Source organism: Protobothrops mucrosquamatus, unplaced genomic scaffold, assembly GCF_001527695.2.
Source record: "Protobothrops mucrosquamatus isolate PMUCROS unplaced genomic scaffold, P.Mucros_1.0 scaffold78, whole genome shotgun sequence".
Taxonomy (NCBI): Eukaryota; Metazoa; Chordata; class Lepidosauria; order Squamata; family Viperidae; genus Protobothrops; species Protobothrops mucrosquamatus.
In genome coordinates, this window is record NW_015386455.1 from 608,057 (window position 1) to 622,189 (window position 14,133).

Below are 14,133 nucleotides of genomic sequence, written 5' to 3' on the forward strand. Positions count from 1 at the left end.
TATGAGCCAGGCAGACTTTCAGAATAGAAACAGGAAATAAGAATTGAGATAATAAGTACTTTGCTCTTAAATGTTTGACATGCGTCAAGCTTCTCTGAAGACCATTTCTGAAGCTATGGAAAATCTGATGACAGGAAGAAATATGACATAGGCATGTATAATAAAAACAAAAACCATTGAAAGCATTGCAGGGTTCCACTGAAAAGTATGAAACAAATATTTACTGTGAAAAAGTGAAGTAGGCTAGTTGGGTGTAAATATGCTCTGTCCCTAAGATTGCTTAGGGATTGGCTAATTCACTTTTGAATTCACCCCTATCAACATCGTCCTCATGGACAACAGCTTAACTGGACTTTTAATCATTGGAAATAAGAGCTGTTGCTCCAGTTTGGTGGGGGGGGGGGGAAGGGAAAGGTGAGAAATGTTAAAACTATCTTATCTTTTTGCACATCTACCCATTACAGAGGTGGTTTAGAATATATGATGGCTGTCCTTTTAGTCCAAATGATTTAAATCTGGGGCTGAAACCATGCAAAGATTTGTTTGAATAAGAAATTCATGTTTTCTTTGGATTGGATGGAAGAAGGCATAATTATAGTGTTGCAAATGTGATGCTCTGCTTAACAAACTGTCAGCATTTCCAGAATAAACCTCTATTTTCAGGGGGTTAAAAACATTGCCAGAACAGAAAAAAAGGGGAGGTGGGGGGGGGAGGAGGAAGGAAGGGCTTCTGGTCTAAACTTTGGCAGCTATATTTAAACTGGTAGGAAGATTTTATTTTCAGTCAGATATTTATATATAATAGATGACACATACGACATATTAATTTGCAAAGAAATCCTTCTCATGTTCACCAGATATTTATTTATTTTGTAAAGAAGGGGAGAATCACACTTCATTTCAAAAAGGGATCTTATTCTGATGAAAAGGTTCCAGTCCTCTGTATTTTTAGGAGTGGCAGAAGCATGGTTATATCCAGGAGCCAGGAATCTATGGGTTCCTGTTCTACCCACCAACTTCTTGTGTGGCCTTGGGCAATATGCTTAACTCTGTAACATCTCGACCTACACAGTAGTTGGCTTCATTCCCTTCTGTGCTCAGCAGCACATAAACAGGACTGCTTGTCCATCATGGCTGCATTCGTTCTGTGGTTCTGAGATGGAATGCCCCCTTGCTAAAACTGCAGACTTTTTCATCACGTATGGAGGTGAAATTTAATGGGAACAGGAAAGAACATTAGCGAGCACAATATGCGTTAGGCTGTTTTATTGTCTCAGGGCAATTAGTGGAAGAGGAAGGGGCAAAAACTAGTATCATCAAAACAGGCTAGTGAGTTTAGGTTTTCCTTAGGATTCTCCTAACTCCTACTATTAGTTAAGCTGCATTTCTTTAACCAAAGGCCAATAAACAACTGTCAGCATAGCTGACTGAAAAATTCAGTTAATTAACAAGTAGATTTATTTCATAATTGTACTAGTTAGTAAGCTTAGTAAATTACTGATCTTATCAAAGCTGTTTTAAAATCTCTTGCATACTTCCTCAAATTAGGGGAGTCTACATTTCTAGTGAATTTTGCTTGAAGTGAAATGCAGTGGCAAGGGAGAAATGTATGGCCACTCCCTCTCTTTTCACAAATTTATTTTGAAGCAGGAATCTCTGAGGTCAAACTAATATAATTTCAGGCACCATATGGTATCAGCTTGTACTTGCATATTTTTACATAATTAGTCTTCTCTGGACCATAAAATGGGCAATAAAAAGTTTTTTTTTCTGGCCTAGGATTGTTAATGTTAGCTGTGTATATTGCTTGCTGCTTGTCCCTTCCTCAGCAGCAAATGTTGCACCAGTGGCTTCTTTCTCAGGGTGGTTTTACGAGCCCAAATTCTGATGAAGCCAAAGTCTTGCATTTTACACAATATTTAGTGATGTTCTGCTTTCCTGGCAGGAAGCTGCAAGCTGCAAGACATCTTAGTAAAGTGATTGCAGACACATAATTATAGGCCTTGTACAGCAAACATTGTGGTTATCTGGATGGATTTCACTCCATTATTTTCATCATATTGTAATGCTTATTTCTAGAGCTATATTGTATGCAGCAACTCTCCCTTGTCTCCTCTATTTAGCAATTGCAGCAAAAATAACTTCTCTAATATTCACAGTTTAGATCATTATTAAACTAGTTAATTCTCCTTTCCATCATGAGATTTGGAACTTAGTCGATTATTACCAAACTCATGAATATTTGAAACCACTGTAAACCACAGAGAGTTAGCATGGCAAACTAGTCAGTGGTGGGATTCAAATATGTGAACAACTGGTTCTCTGTGGGGATGCTGCTTCCGGAAGTCCATTCTGGGCCTGGGCAACAAAAAATTAGCTATTGGTTCTGCCGAACTGGTGCAAACCAGATGAATCCCACCAATGAACATAGTACTATTTTAAATGGCAAAGCTAATGTCTATCATGTTTAACAACCAGCTATACTCATTGGCCAAGATATGACTTTAGCAGGATATAGGATAAGGCCAAGGAACACACACTCCATAGGCAGCGTTGATGAATTTGGGGATACTCAACTAAGTTCCAAATCTTATGATGGATTTAGGATTTTCTACAACTCTAGATTTACTAAATAACTAAGACTCATTTAGTAGCTGCAGTGGGGGATTAAGAAAAGTTAGTCTAGTTTCTTACATTCATAAAAATCAGATAATAAAAGAGAAACAATATTTACCATAATTTCTAAAAGGCAAAGTGTTTGTAATGCCAAACTATCTCTCAGAGGAATGGTTTCTATTAATCTGACATCTGCAGTCTTGATGAAAGATGACATGTCAACTCTGTCAGTGTCATGCAGCTCTGTAAGACACATTTGCACAAATGATGCAGATATCACTGTACAATAACAAAAGGAGATCACCAAATCTTGTTGGTGATGTCTAGGAGACTGACATCAATATTTTATGCCCATGATATCAGAAGCTTCTAGGCAGAAAATAACTGCATGATTATGTAGTCCTGCCTCTCCCCCCTCGCCCCCTCCAGCCTCTTGGCACTTACCAATTAAGATCAGATTTTAAGGGAGAATATTTGTAGCTCAGCGTTGAAATGATGGGTCCTTGGTGTTCTCTGAGCTTTACTGTTTTCTTACAGAGGTTTCATTACCCAAACATTATCCGTGCTAATCAACACCATCACGGATGATGTTACCTAGTTTGAGTAATGAAATGTGTATAAGAAAACAACTAAGCTCAGAGAGCACCAAGGAACCCTCAGATCAGATTTTTTTTCACCAGCTTTCTTACTCAACAGTAGCAGCAGTTCTGGCTGTTTGGACAAACTATTTCCCCTCATCTCATTTTATGTTTCTGTTGATGTCCTCAGTGTCACTCTGAGCTCACCTACAGGTAGGATAAGGAAATATCTGTCTGCCTATATTTAATATGTGTAATCAAACAAAGTAGTCTTGAAATTATGATAACAGTGGAAATAAAGTTTTGACTACTGGAATATTTGTAAACGGGATATGACTTGCAAACTGTTCCAGTCCTTGATGAGATGGTAGTGGGAAAAGGGAGTCAACACAGGTGCAAAAGGAACAGCATAGCTATGAATTGATTTTTTTAACCCCTCCTCTACAGACACCACTGCTTTTTTTTTGTAAAAAAAAAACAGCTGTGTTTGGTTATAAGAAAAACTTTGTGAATCCAAGAGTTCCTGTCTCAGTCTCAGCTTCATTAGATTCACAGAAAACTCCATGGCCTGCTCTGATGGAACAAAAAATCAGCTCTGAATATCAAAAGCAATGTTAGGAGAGCATGTTTGCCATAGTTTGAGCTGGCTTGAGAAAAAAGGCACCAGTGGAGGAGAAGCGTTTCTGCCACACTTCTTGTGGCTTTTAATGCTGGAAAAGAGTTGCACTATGATGGAGCTTAAAAGCAGATCCTTTAATTAAGCAGCAGCCCATTGAAACTGGTGGAAGAGTTTTGTTTAATTTTAGTGAGTGCTAGATCTGGCCTGGGATGAATTCTCCTGGGATAAGATTTCCTCCCAAACTTGCCAGTTTAGTTTTATATTTGGGGGGTTTATCACATTTAATGTTACATTTAGTTTATAGAATGCACTTCGGATACATCAGCCAACCCTTTTTAAAGTATTTAGTTCCATCCAGTATATTCTTGCCAGTGCATTCCTCTGTCAGCTTGTCTAACCCTTGACCAAAAAAACTAGATAAGATTTTAGTGACATATGTTGAGAATTGTTTTGGCTCCAAGATGATAAATTTTGCATGACCTGCTTTGCAAATCCCACAACAAACTAACTTATGGATTTCATGCCTATATTCAGATCTGCACAACTGAACCCAGAGGTTTATTACCCACATACACAAACTAAAGATATGTAGATGCCCTAAAGTTTGGGGCATTGTTTCTGTGATTTGCCATATATGTTAACCACCCTTAGGTTTATGACTCTGGGCAGTATACAGTATAACGAAATGAAACAAACCCAGAAATACTAAATACTAAAGTAAAATAATAATCCATGAAAAATACAATAGAAATCTACAAGTACAGGTAGTCCTCAATTTGTGACCACAATTGAGCCAAAAATTTCTGTTGCTAAGTGAACTGCTTTCTATGGAAATTGATGTGAGCTAATAAGTAGTAGGAGTAGTGTGGATGGATCCAAGGATGGACTTAGTATAAGACGCCTTCGCATATACATCTGGGTGGCTATGAAATCATACACTCTCACTAAATAACAGGGGATAGCAGTGAAATATAGAAAATGGTATCTGTTTTCTTTTGATATTGGAATATGGTGAGTACCAGTTATTTTGGGAAGAAGCCCAAAGTACACTTGGGAGGGACGCTATAGCTGCATATGAATCCATGGGTTTATTTTATAGGATGATTTGAGTTCTGCCAAATATTTGTAGTGTAAAGAAATCATAAAAATTGGTTGGTGGTCTTAGCCTAGTGGCTTCTCCTTACACAGTTGAGAATGTTGAATGAACTGTGTGAATAATGTTTGAGCTATTAGTTTAAAGAGAAAAAAATACAGTCTTCAAGGAAACCTGTGAAATATAGATGACAGAAATACATTTTTCCTTATCTAAAGTAGACAAGGAATTTTTGCTTTAGGCTTCACTTGCCTGTAATCATCATAACTTGAATTTTCATTTGTGAGATATATGAAGATTTTGTTTCTTTTCTTCTTTTTATGTATGCTTTGTCTTTAGAAAACATTGCTACCTGTAATTTGATCATCATCATTTTATATATACTCTGCTCACCTCCATATTATATACACAATTATTAATTTGATAATTCTCGAAGTGTAACTTGCATCTGTGCCTATCATGATTTCATCTGAATGTTTAAAGAAAATATTGATGGTTTACAAAAAAAAATGTGTGCTTTTTTGATCAACAATTTATACTCACCAAAGCACTTATCTACGCATGCAATGACAAGTATAAAAGCTTCAGAAAAAGCATGCAGCATATATTAAGAAAGTTATTTTGTTGTAATCGGGTTTTTCATATCCCACTTCAATATTGGCATCCAGTAGTTATCAGTATCGTATTTCTTGTTTAACTAAAATGTATTTCTTAGGAAGATATGGTACTATACAGCTAATTAAGTGAAAACTACTGATTTCAATTGTTTAGGGATGGATTATTTTATTGATTTATTTTTAACAAACTAAAAAAATGTTGTTCCATGCTTTATAAAAACTGTAGTGAATCTCAGGAGTAATGTTTGTAATAGGAACATGTGATTGGAAGGATATCTGAATTTGAGTATATTATAAAATATCTAACTTCTTATGTATGATGTAATTTGGCTGCCTTACCTTTTTTGTAAGAGTCTTGGGTCTTAAAACCTTTGTAAGCACTCTACAAATATATAATATTTGCAATTCCAAATATGCAAGTTGATTAATCAGTGGGTCTTCAGCTTGGAATTCCCCTGATAAGGCAGAATTGTATCTTTCTAGTTAGGTACAAGGACCTACACGGGTGGATGTTGATAATTTTGCAAAGAACTAAAAGCAGGAGATGAAGAGCAAGTTACCCAGAGTTAGTTAGGAATTCGATAGTGCCAAAATTAAATAAATAAAACAAGTTGCTGGATTCCTTTGTTTTTATATGTCTATAAAACTGGGTATAATTAAGATTTTTAGAATCTATAGGAATCATTTGGAAAGGCTAGTCCAGAAGTAACTGGGAATAAGTCCAAATCCAAAACCTATGAAAAAAACAGAAATCTGTAGTAATATTATGCCATTTTTTGCTAATTAGAATAATACGAATTGGCTTATTTTTCAGTTTCTGGCTTCTGATGTCTCCTCTTGCACTTTGTTTTCTGAAAAAGGGAACATATTATTTGGGGGAAAGTCTCTTTACTTTTAACTTTGTGCTGCTAAGAGGGTTGCGGTGACTGATATAGTACAGTTCTTCTAAAACAGGGCTTTTCAACCTTTACATCCATTGTACCACTTTTAGGATATGGCAACATCCGAGTACCACCAGGCGCCCAGCAAGGTGTCAAAAACTTGATGACCAAAAAAAAAAAAACAGGAAAAAAGTGATAAAGTACAGGTAGTCCTCGACTTACAACAGTTCACTTAGTGACTGTTTGAAGTTACAATGGCACTGAAAAAAGTGCCCCCCAAGCCACGGCCGAGCTAGACACCTGCCTGCCCACCCAGCGGCGCTCTTCCTCCTGTCTGAGGTTTCCATTGTTGTGAGCATTTCTGTTGAGGATTGGCAGTGGGGGTGGGGTGGGGGGGTGTTAGTTTTTTTATTACCCCCATCTGCTGGGTGGTTGCAGCAGGTTTTGGTCACTTCACATGACCCTGGGACACTGTGACCATCATAAATATGAATCAGTTGCCAAGCATCTGAATGTAAATCACAAGACCCTGGAGATGCTGCAACATTCCAGCTGATCAGCGCTTCTTCAGGGCTCAGCAGAAGCACCAGGATCAGCACCGAGCTCCAGCTGGAGCCTGGTGCTGATCCTGGCGCTTCCGCTGAGCCCTGACAGCCCTGCAGCTCCAGCCATCTCTCGCTCAGGCTTGTGCGGTGCTGCCACCAGTTCAGCTCATTCCCCTCCACCGCTACCACTTTTCTAGGATGTTTGCGTACCACCTGCCAGGTGCCAATGTACCACAGGTGGTACCCGTACCACTGGTTGAAAAGCCCTGTTCTAAAATGTAAAGGAATCTTTTACAAATATACCTTTCTGCTTCCTTAGTGTCAATCTATCAGGGATATTTGAGGGATTGAAAGGCTGTTATCACTTCCAGTCAAAGGTTATAGTTAAGCCTTCTCAAGACTATTTTTTAAAAAACCAGTCTTAAGGAAGATATAACTTCTTAGGAACAAAGAAGCGGAAGGATCTGTGATAATTTATGAGAAGTAAGATTCCACAAAAACAGAGTGTGGGGGGGTGGATTATCAGAAGCATTTGTCAATGGTAATGATGATGGTGATGGACCAAAGAAGGCATGTCCACTACTACCACCACTATATCATCACCACTCATACAGGTCAAATTTAAGGACCCATCTTGGTCTACCCGGTAGTTTTAAATCAGCAAGGATTGTTTTGGATTAAAAATTCTGAAGTTAAAAACAGCTAAACTTACTATGGTATAAATAATTATTGTTTTTCAAATAAGTGAAGAAGACATATGGGTGAGTCAACAGAGGCTTTGTACGCTGTGGTGGGAAGATGACATTACTGCTCATACCTGTTATTGGGTTATAAATCAGATCTAGTATGTAGCTCTACAGTATCCATATGTTTCTTCTTTGCTGCATAAAATCACCTGGATTTCAACATTTTAAATTAAATCAGTGTACTGCCAAAATATGCTAACAGAGACTAGAATCTGTTAAACTTCACTTACATAAATTGTCAGAAGCTACCTGGTTTCACCCTGTCTAGCTAAATGATTTTAAGGGACCAGGAAAGATCGTATACATACCCTAAAGCTGTGTAACATTTAGCTTGTCCATATAAGAAATGAAGAGTGGGGAGATTACAAAAATATTTTTTTTTCATTGGGAACAGAAGTATGTTCAAAAAGGAACATTTTAACCATGAATTCTTTATGTGGTCTTCAATTAAAACAGGAATTCTCTTTTCTGAACCTGTGGGTAGTAGCCTTAATGAATGATGGCTTTTACATAAACTCTTTTCATCTTAGGGTATAAAAGCACTTTACAAACATTGATCAGACTGATTGATGTAAATCCACTGAACTTCAGCCATCACTAAGACAGCGGTTACCATTTTGGCTGATACAACCCAAGAAAAATGTTTTTGCCCATCTGTGACAAGCAGGGAAAAGCAGAGAAACACAAGTAAGATATGTACAGTACTATGAAAATAGCTTCCACTGACTTTGAAAGGTAACTATGCTATCAGATTTGGTTTTTATCTGTATGAACATAGAATGACATAATAGAAAGAATAGAAAGACCATAGGTTTGTTCAACCTACCCAACAACAATCTCTGATTATTTTTTTTCTTTTGTTCAATTGTGTCTGATTCTTAGAAACTGCCTGGAGTCCCTGCAGTTTTCTTGACAAGTTCTTTCAGAAGTGATTTGCCATTGCCTCCTTCCTAGAGCTGACTGAGCTAGTTGGGAAATAGAAATATAACGCGTTCATTCAGGCTACACATCAGTGGTCTGCATTTCAATACTATTTGGAAAAATATTATTTTATATCAGTACTGAGAGCTCTGAACGAAATATTTTGGAAATCACAGTCACAAGAGGGTTGTCCTTCAGAAAACTGTCTTGCATGTTTGAACAATGGAAACTAAAAGAATCAAGGTGTCATTGCAGTCTAGTGGTTGTTACATGAGACTCAAGATAACATATAGCTAACATGTAATATAAGATTTATTTTTCAATGTGACTCATCATCTTACTATGGAAATGTGAATATCAGTGAAGAGAATCTGAAATATTGCCTGATTGTGTTGGTACTTTGTAGGATAGTTACTTCTGGTGTGCCATGGAGATTTTTTTTCATTCAGCACCCAAAGGAAAGCAGTAAGAGAAAATATTGGTTTGTAAGAAAAATCAGACCTGGAACTTTATCCCTTACTCATACAGAAAGCCAAAACTATTTCCTGGAGTTAGGGCTTCCAATTCACTCTAATTACGTAATAAAATATATGAAACTTGTTTTCAGGCTACTATGTTGACAAGCAACTCTAACCCAACATACGGTTTTGAGGAAGATCATAAGTTTGGGGAAGAGTACAGGTCATGATGACCAAGGTTAATTTCATTTTAGAAAACTCTGTTCCTTTATCTTTGATGTTTTTATTTATTTTTATGGTTCTTTTTGAGCCATTGCCATCAACAATAGTAATCAGGATATTTAAGGCAACGTGTTTTTGAAACTTAGAATTCTATTTAAATGTAAAACTTTTTCTTTTGAACTATTGCTGAGCAAAGATGTCGGCCCAAGCTATTTGTGGGGCATGGGTGAAGGAAGGTGATATAATTCTTTTGTCAAGATTAATGACTAGATCTTATTTTGAACAAACCTATTTTATATGCAAGAAATCGGGGATCTCCAGTTTTCAGTAATAATTAGATACTAGTCTCATAGTGCATAAGAAGTATTGGTTTCCAACTGGATTATGCTGTTATTCTATTAAATTATTCAAAAGTGAAGACAGAAATCGCATCAAAACAGGTTAATGGGTGTATTCGTTGATAGCTATGGCCTCTAAAGATGCAGGCTGGAAATTTGCAGGATCTATTTCCAGTGGGTACTAATAGGAAGAAACCCAATGAATTTGGGAGAAAGTAGCAGGTCTTAAACAGATGGGTTCAATCATGAAAAAAGCAGCAAGATGTTTGTGAAGCTGCTTATTTAGTTCAATTGTATTAGCATTTTTCTTTCTGGGTTCCTGAGATTATCTCTTTGACTCTATGGTTGTTGTTTTTTTTAATTAACAAAGACTGGCAAAACTTTCTTCTTTTAATACTCTTTGGTAAGTTGGTAATTTTGCCCAGCAAATGTTTATAAGAACTTTGCTTGCCAAACTTGCAGAAGTAGAGGTTGTGTCAAACCTGACTCGACTCCATTGGTTGCACCTGTTGTCGCTCGCAGTTTGCCAATCAGCAAGGGGTGTATATGTGTGAATTCCTAAGGAGGGAGGGAAGCTCCAGAAAGCAAGAGTGCCTTCTGTTGCCAGTGAGACGTTAGACAGCAAGGTCAAATTATGAAATGTTTGAGGGGCACAGAGAGTCTTTTCCCAAAATAAAAGAACTTAACCCAACTGGTGAACTATGAACTATAGGTGGCCCAGAGGGGAAAAGGGGTTTTGCTTTTGGGGCTTTCGTGGAAAAAAACCCAGAACTGACTTTGCTTCTGCTGTACCTAGGTGGAACTTTCAATAAAGCTACACTCTTGGTGATTTAAAAGAGCCAAGAGTTTCTTTGGTTGAATGTGCCAAATGGGACGGTTGACAGGTTGGAGCCTTCAGAATTACATAGATATATGTGTTAAATCTAAACTCAGCAGAGCTGTTTGGCTTTTTCCATATCAATCTAAAGAAGCTTGCTGAGCATTTGACCATCCTCAGATCCCTGGTGGGAATGGAGTAATTGTTGCCTAGTGCTTTGCAGGTAATTGCTGCTTAGGACTGGAGCCAGCAAACCTAGCAAGTAGCAAACAAGGCAACACTTTCTTAGTTAAGTGTGTGAATCTCCAGACAGCTTATTTTCTTTCTTTGGAGTCCCCGAGTGGCATCCAGAGGAGCCTTATACATTAGGTAATCTTCTTTGCCTTGTAATCTGGTAATCAGGGCTCCAAGTGGACTCAACTCTTGATCTGCTTTGGAGATACTAACTTCATGAACTACAATCTCTTCCTGAAAGCTCTAAGCTTTCCTGCCCTATATTTGGCTTTGATTCTGTCCAATTTCTACCCATTTGGTAGAAATCCTGCAGATAGCAGGTGCAGATATAGGAAGGAAGAGGAGGATAAGAAAAATCCACTTGTAAATGAAAATAGTTCTTATTTGTATGGCCACATCTTGGTCTGGATTAGTTCTTCAGGAGCCCTGCAAACATGATTGATAAATGTACATATTAAAAGGGAGTTTTTACAGCATCATAACCTATTCAGTACAGGTAGTCCTCGACTTACACAAACTAGAGATATGTGGATACTGTGGATATGTGTTTGGGGCATTGTTTCTGTGATTTGCTATATATGTTAACCACCCCTAGGCTTATGACTCTGGGCGGTACAGTACAACAAAATGAAACAAACCCAGAAATAATACCTGAAGTAATACCTAAAATAATAACCCATGAAAAATACAATAGAAATCTACAGGTACAGGTAGTCCTTGATTTAGGACCACAATTGAACCCAAAATTTCTGTTGCTAAGTGAGATATTTGTTAAGTGACTTTTATCTCATTTTATGATCCTTCTTACCACAGTTGTTAAGTGAATCATTGCAGTTGTTAAGTTAATGACTTGGTTGTTAAGTGAATCTGACTTTGCAATTGACTTTGCTTGTCAGAAGGATGCAAAAGGGGATCACATGACACTGCAACCGTCATAAATGTGAGTCAGTGGGAAGCATTTCAATTTTGATCACGTCACCATGAGGATGCTGCAATGGTCGTTAAGTGTGAAAAACAGTAATAATTCACTTTTTTCCAATGCTCTTGTAATTTTGAATGGTCACTAAATGAACTTTGAGGATTACCTTGAAGTAGGGGGGTATTTTCTTGCGACAGCTTAAAAATTGTTTACCACTACTTTCTTCCAAGAAGCTTTTTCAACTTCTCCATTGAACCTATGGTCTTGGTATATTCTGGAAGTGTCCCATCATAAATTTTTACATTTACAACTTTCCATATATTGTATTTCTAATTACGAGTTCTTTATATGCATCATAAAAGTTCATTCTTCCTCTTGGACCCACTAGAGGAGGGGTTATTAACCCATAGCTAGAGACTTAAGGGAGAGAAAGAGGGATTTATTTTGTTATGTGATATTATTACAACCCAGCACTACCATATTTGCAAAACTTGGGTATAATTAGAGGACACCAAAGAGAATAACTCATGCTGTCATCTAGTGCTTATCCAGAGTTTCAAAGCCCAAATTTGATAGTCTTACTACAGTCCTTAATCCTAAAACTATTTCAGTAGCAGATTGAAATTTTTCTTTTATTTTTGTCATTTAAATATATTTTTCTTTTGGTGGTTTTGTGAGAGCCTTCAATGGGCCTTTTTATGACTAAATATAATAATCACGTAAGGGTGGTAATTTCCTTTCTCCCCCCCTCCACACTCTTGTCTTAATCTAAATTAGGCCTGTCAACCAACGACCTTACTTAGAAGGTTGAGGTGACCCTAACTTGTTCCTCTCTCTGTACTTTCTCTGCCCATGGGATCCTGCCTCTGTTTCTCTTTCTCCCTTCCTGCCCTAAGACCTGCTTTGCCAGTTCTCCAATCCATTTGCCTGAACAGCATTTCTTTCTTTCTTTTTTTTTCAAATGAAATATTTACTGGCCATTTGGAGATAGGACATATTTTACAACTGTAGTACAGGATTTCACATAGGCTTAATTTGATTTTTAGATCAAACTTATCCCCACTCACGCAAGTCAAGGGAATCACAAGATAGACTCACCTATGAGCAGGAATCAGGCTCCCCCATGGCCTCCTTTCCAGCTATCTGTTAACCATCCAATCTCGACTTTGGTCACAAGGCTTAGTATGTATTGATTCAGCATTTCTTCCTCTTCAATCCATTTCTCTGTAGAAGTAAGAGTGACTGCTTCACTTTGTGCAGAGTCAGTTTGGTTTTCTACTTCCATCTCATCACACCTGAGGAAATGGGCTCCCTTGGCTAGAAATAGGAATGCATGGCAAAAGTTATTTCACTGTGATATGTTATCAAAATTGATCAAGAAGTTACATAACCTCTTTTTAAAAACAGTTTTATACTAAAATAGCATCATGAGTGGAGGAAGGAAAATGTAGCATTCNAGTTGCCTCCGCCTGCATCGGAGGACTCACCTCACCCAGAGATCAGGAACGGTGAGTACCTTCGGACTGCATGGCCAGTCCCAAAGCGGAGAAATTCCCATAGCTTCATCAGCGTGGGGACCCATAGGGAGGCTTCCTCCCCCTCCCCCAGGGTCGGGAAGCCATATTAAGAGGGGACATTCCCTCATACAGACTCCCGGCTCATCCTTGGCTACGGGGACACGGGGATAATTCCTCAGACCGGGAGAGCTTCGGGGAGAGGGGGGTATTCCTCACGCGCACCCCCTGACTTCTCGGCATCCAGGGAGGTTCCCCCCCAAGCGGGAGGCCTCCAAAGAAAGGGATTCCCCCGTGCAGCTTCTCCTCTGCCTGTTACCGTCCGGAGAGGCTACCGAAAGCAGGGGGGGATTCCCCGAGCTGGGATTCCCTCGCGCAGCATCCCTCCGTCTCGGGATTCCCCCGCACAGCCTCCCTCCGCCTTCCATCGTCCGGAGAGGCTGCTGCAAGAAGGGAGGGTTCCCCCGAGCCAGGATTCCCTCACGCAGCCTCCCCCCCTCAGCCTTAGCGACCGGAGAGGCTACAACAAACGCGGAGGGCTTCCCCAGGCTGGGATTCCCCTGCGCAGCCTCTCTTCGCCGTCCAGAGAGCCGGCCGTAGCTGGGAGGCTTCCCCCAAGCCGGGGAACCTCCGAAGAGGGGAATTCCTCCGTGCAGCCTCTCACCGCCCCTTTCGCTGTTTGGAGAGGCTGCTGCAGGCAGAGAAGCATCGGAGGGACTGGGGATTCCCCCACGCAGCCTACCTGAAGTTCCAGCAGCCAGGGGGAGATTTCACCAGGCAGGGAGGCTTTGGAGGAAGGGGATTCCTCTGTGGGACCTCCGCGAATCTCACGAGCCAGAGAGGCTTCCCCAGGGAGGGATCCTCTGAGGAAGGGGATTCCCCGAGCAGCCTCCTGGCTGTTCCCGGCCACGGAGGGGGTTCCTTCCCAGCAGGGAAGCCTTCCAGGGAAGGGATTTCTCCAGCCACTTCCCTCCATCATCGCATCCTCCCAAGGGGAAGAAGACGCTGGGCGGAA

General features: G+C 39.4%; 1 protein-coding gene across 1 annotated transcript in view; it reads left to right on the plus strand.

Annotated features, from left to right (window-relative positions):
* Nucleotides 1-14,133, plus strand: part of RUNX2 (RUNX family transcription factor 2) — a 173,665-nt gene that overhangs the window by 139,517 nt on the left and 20,015 nt on the right. The window lies entirely within an intron of this gene.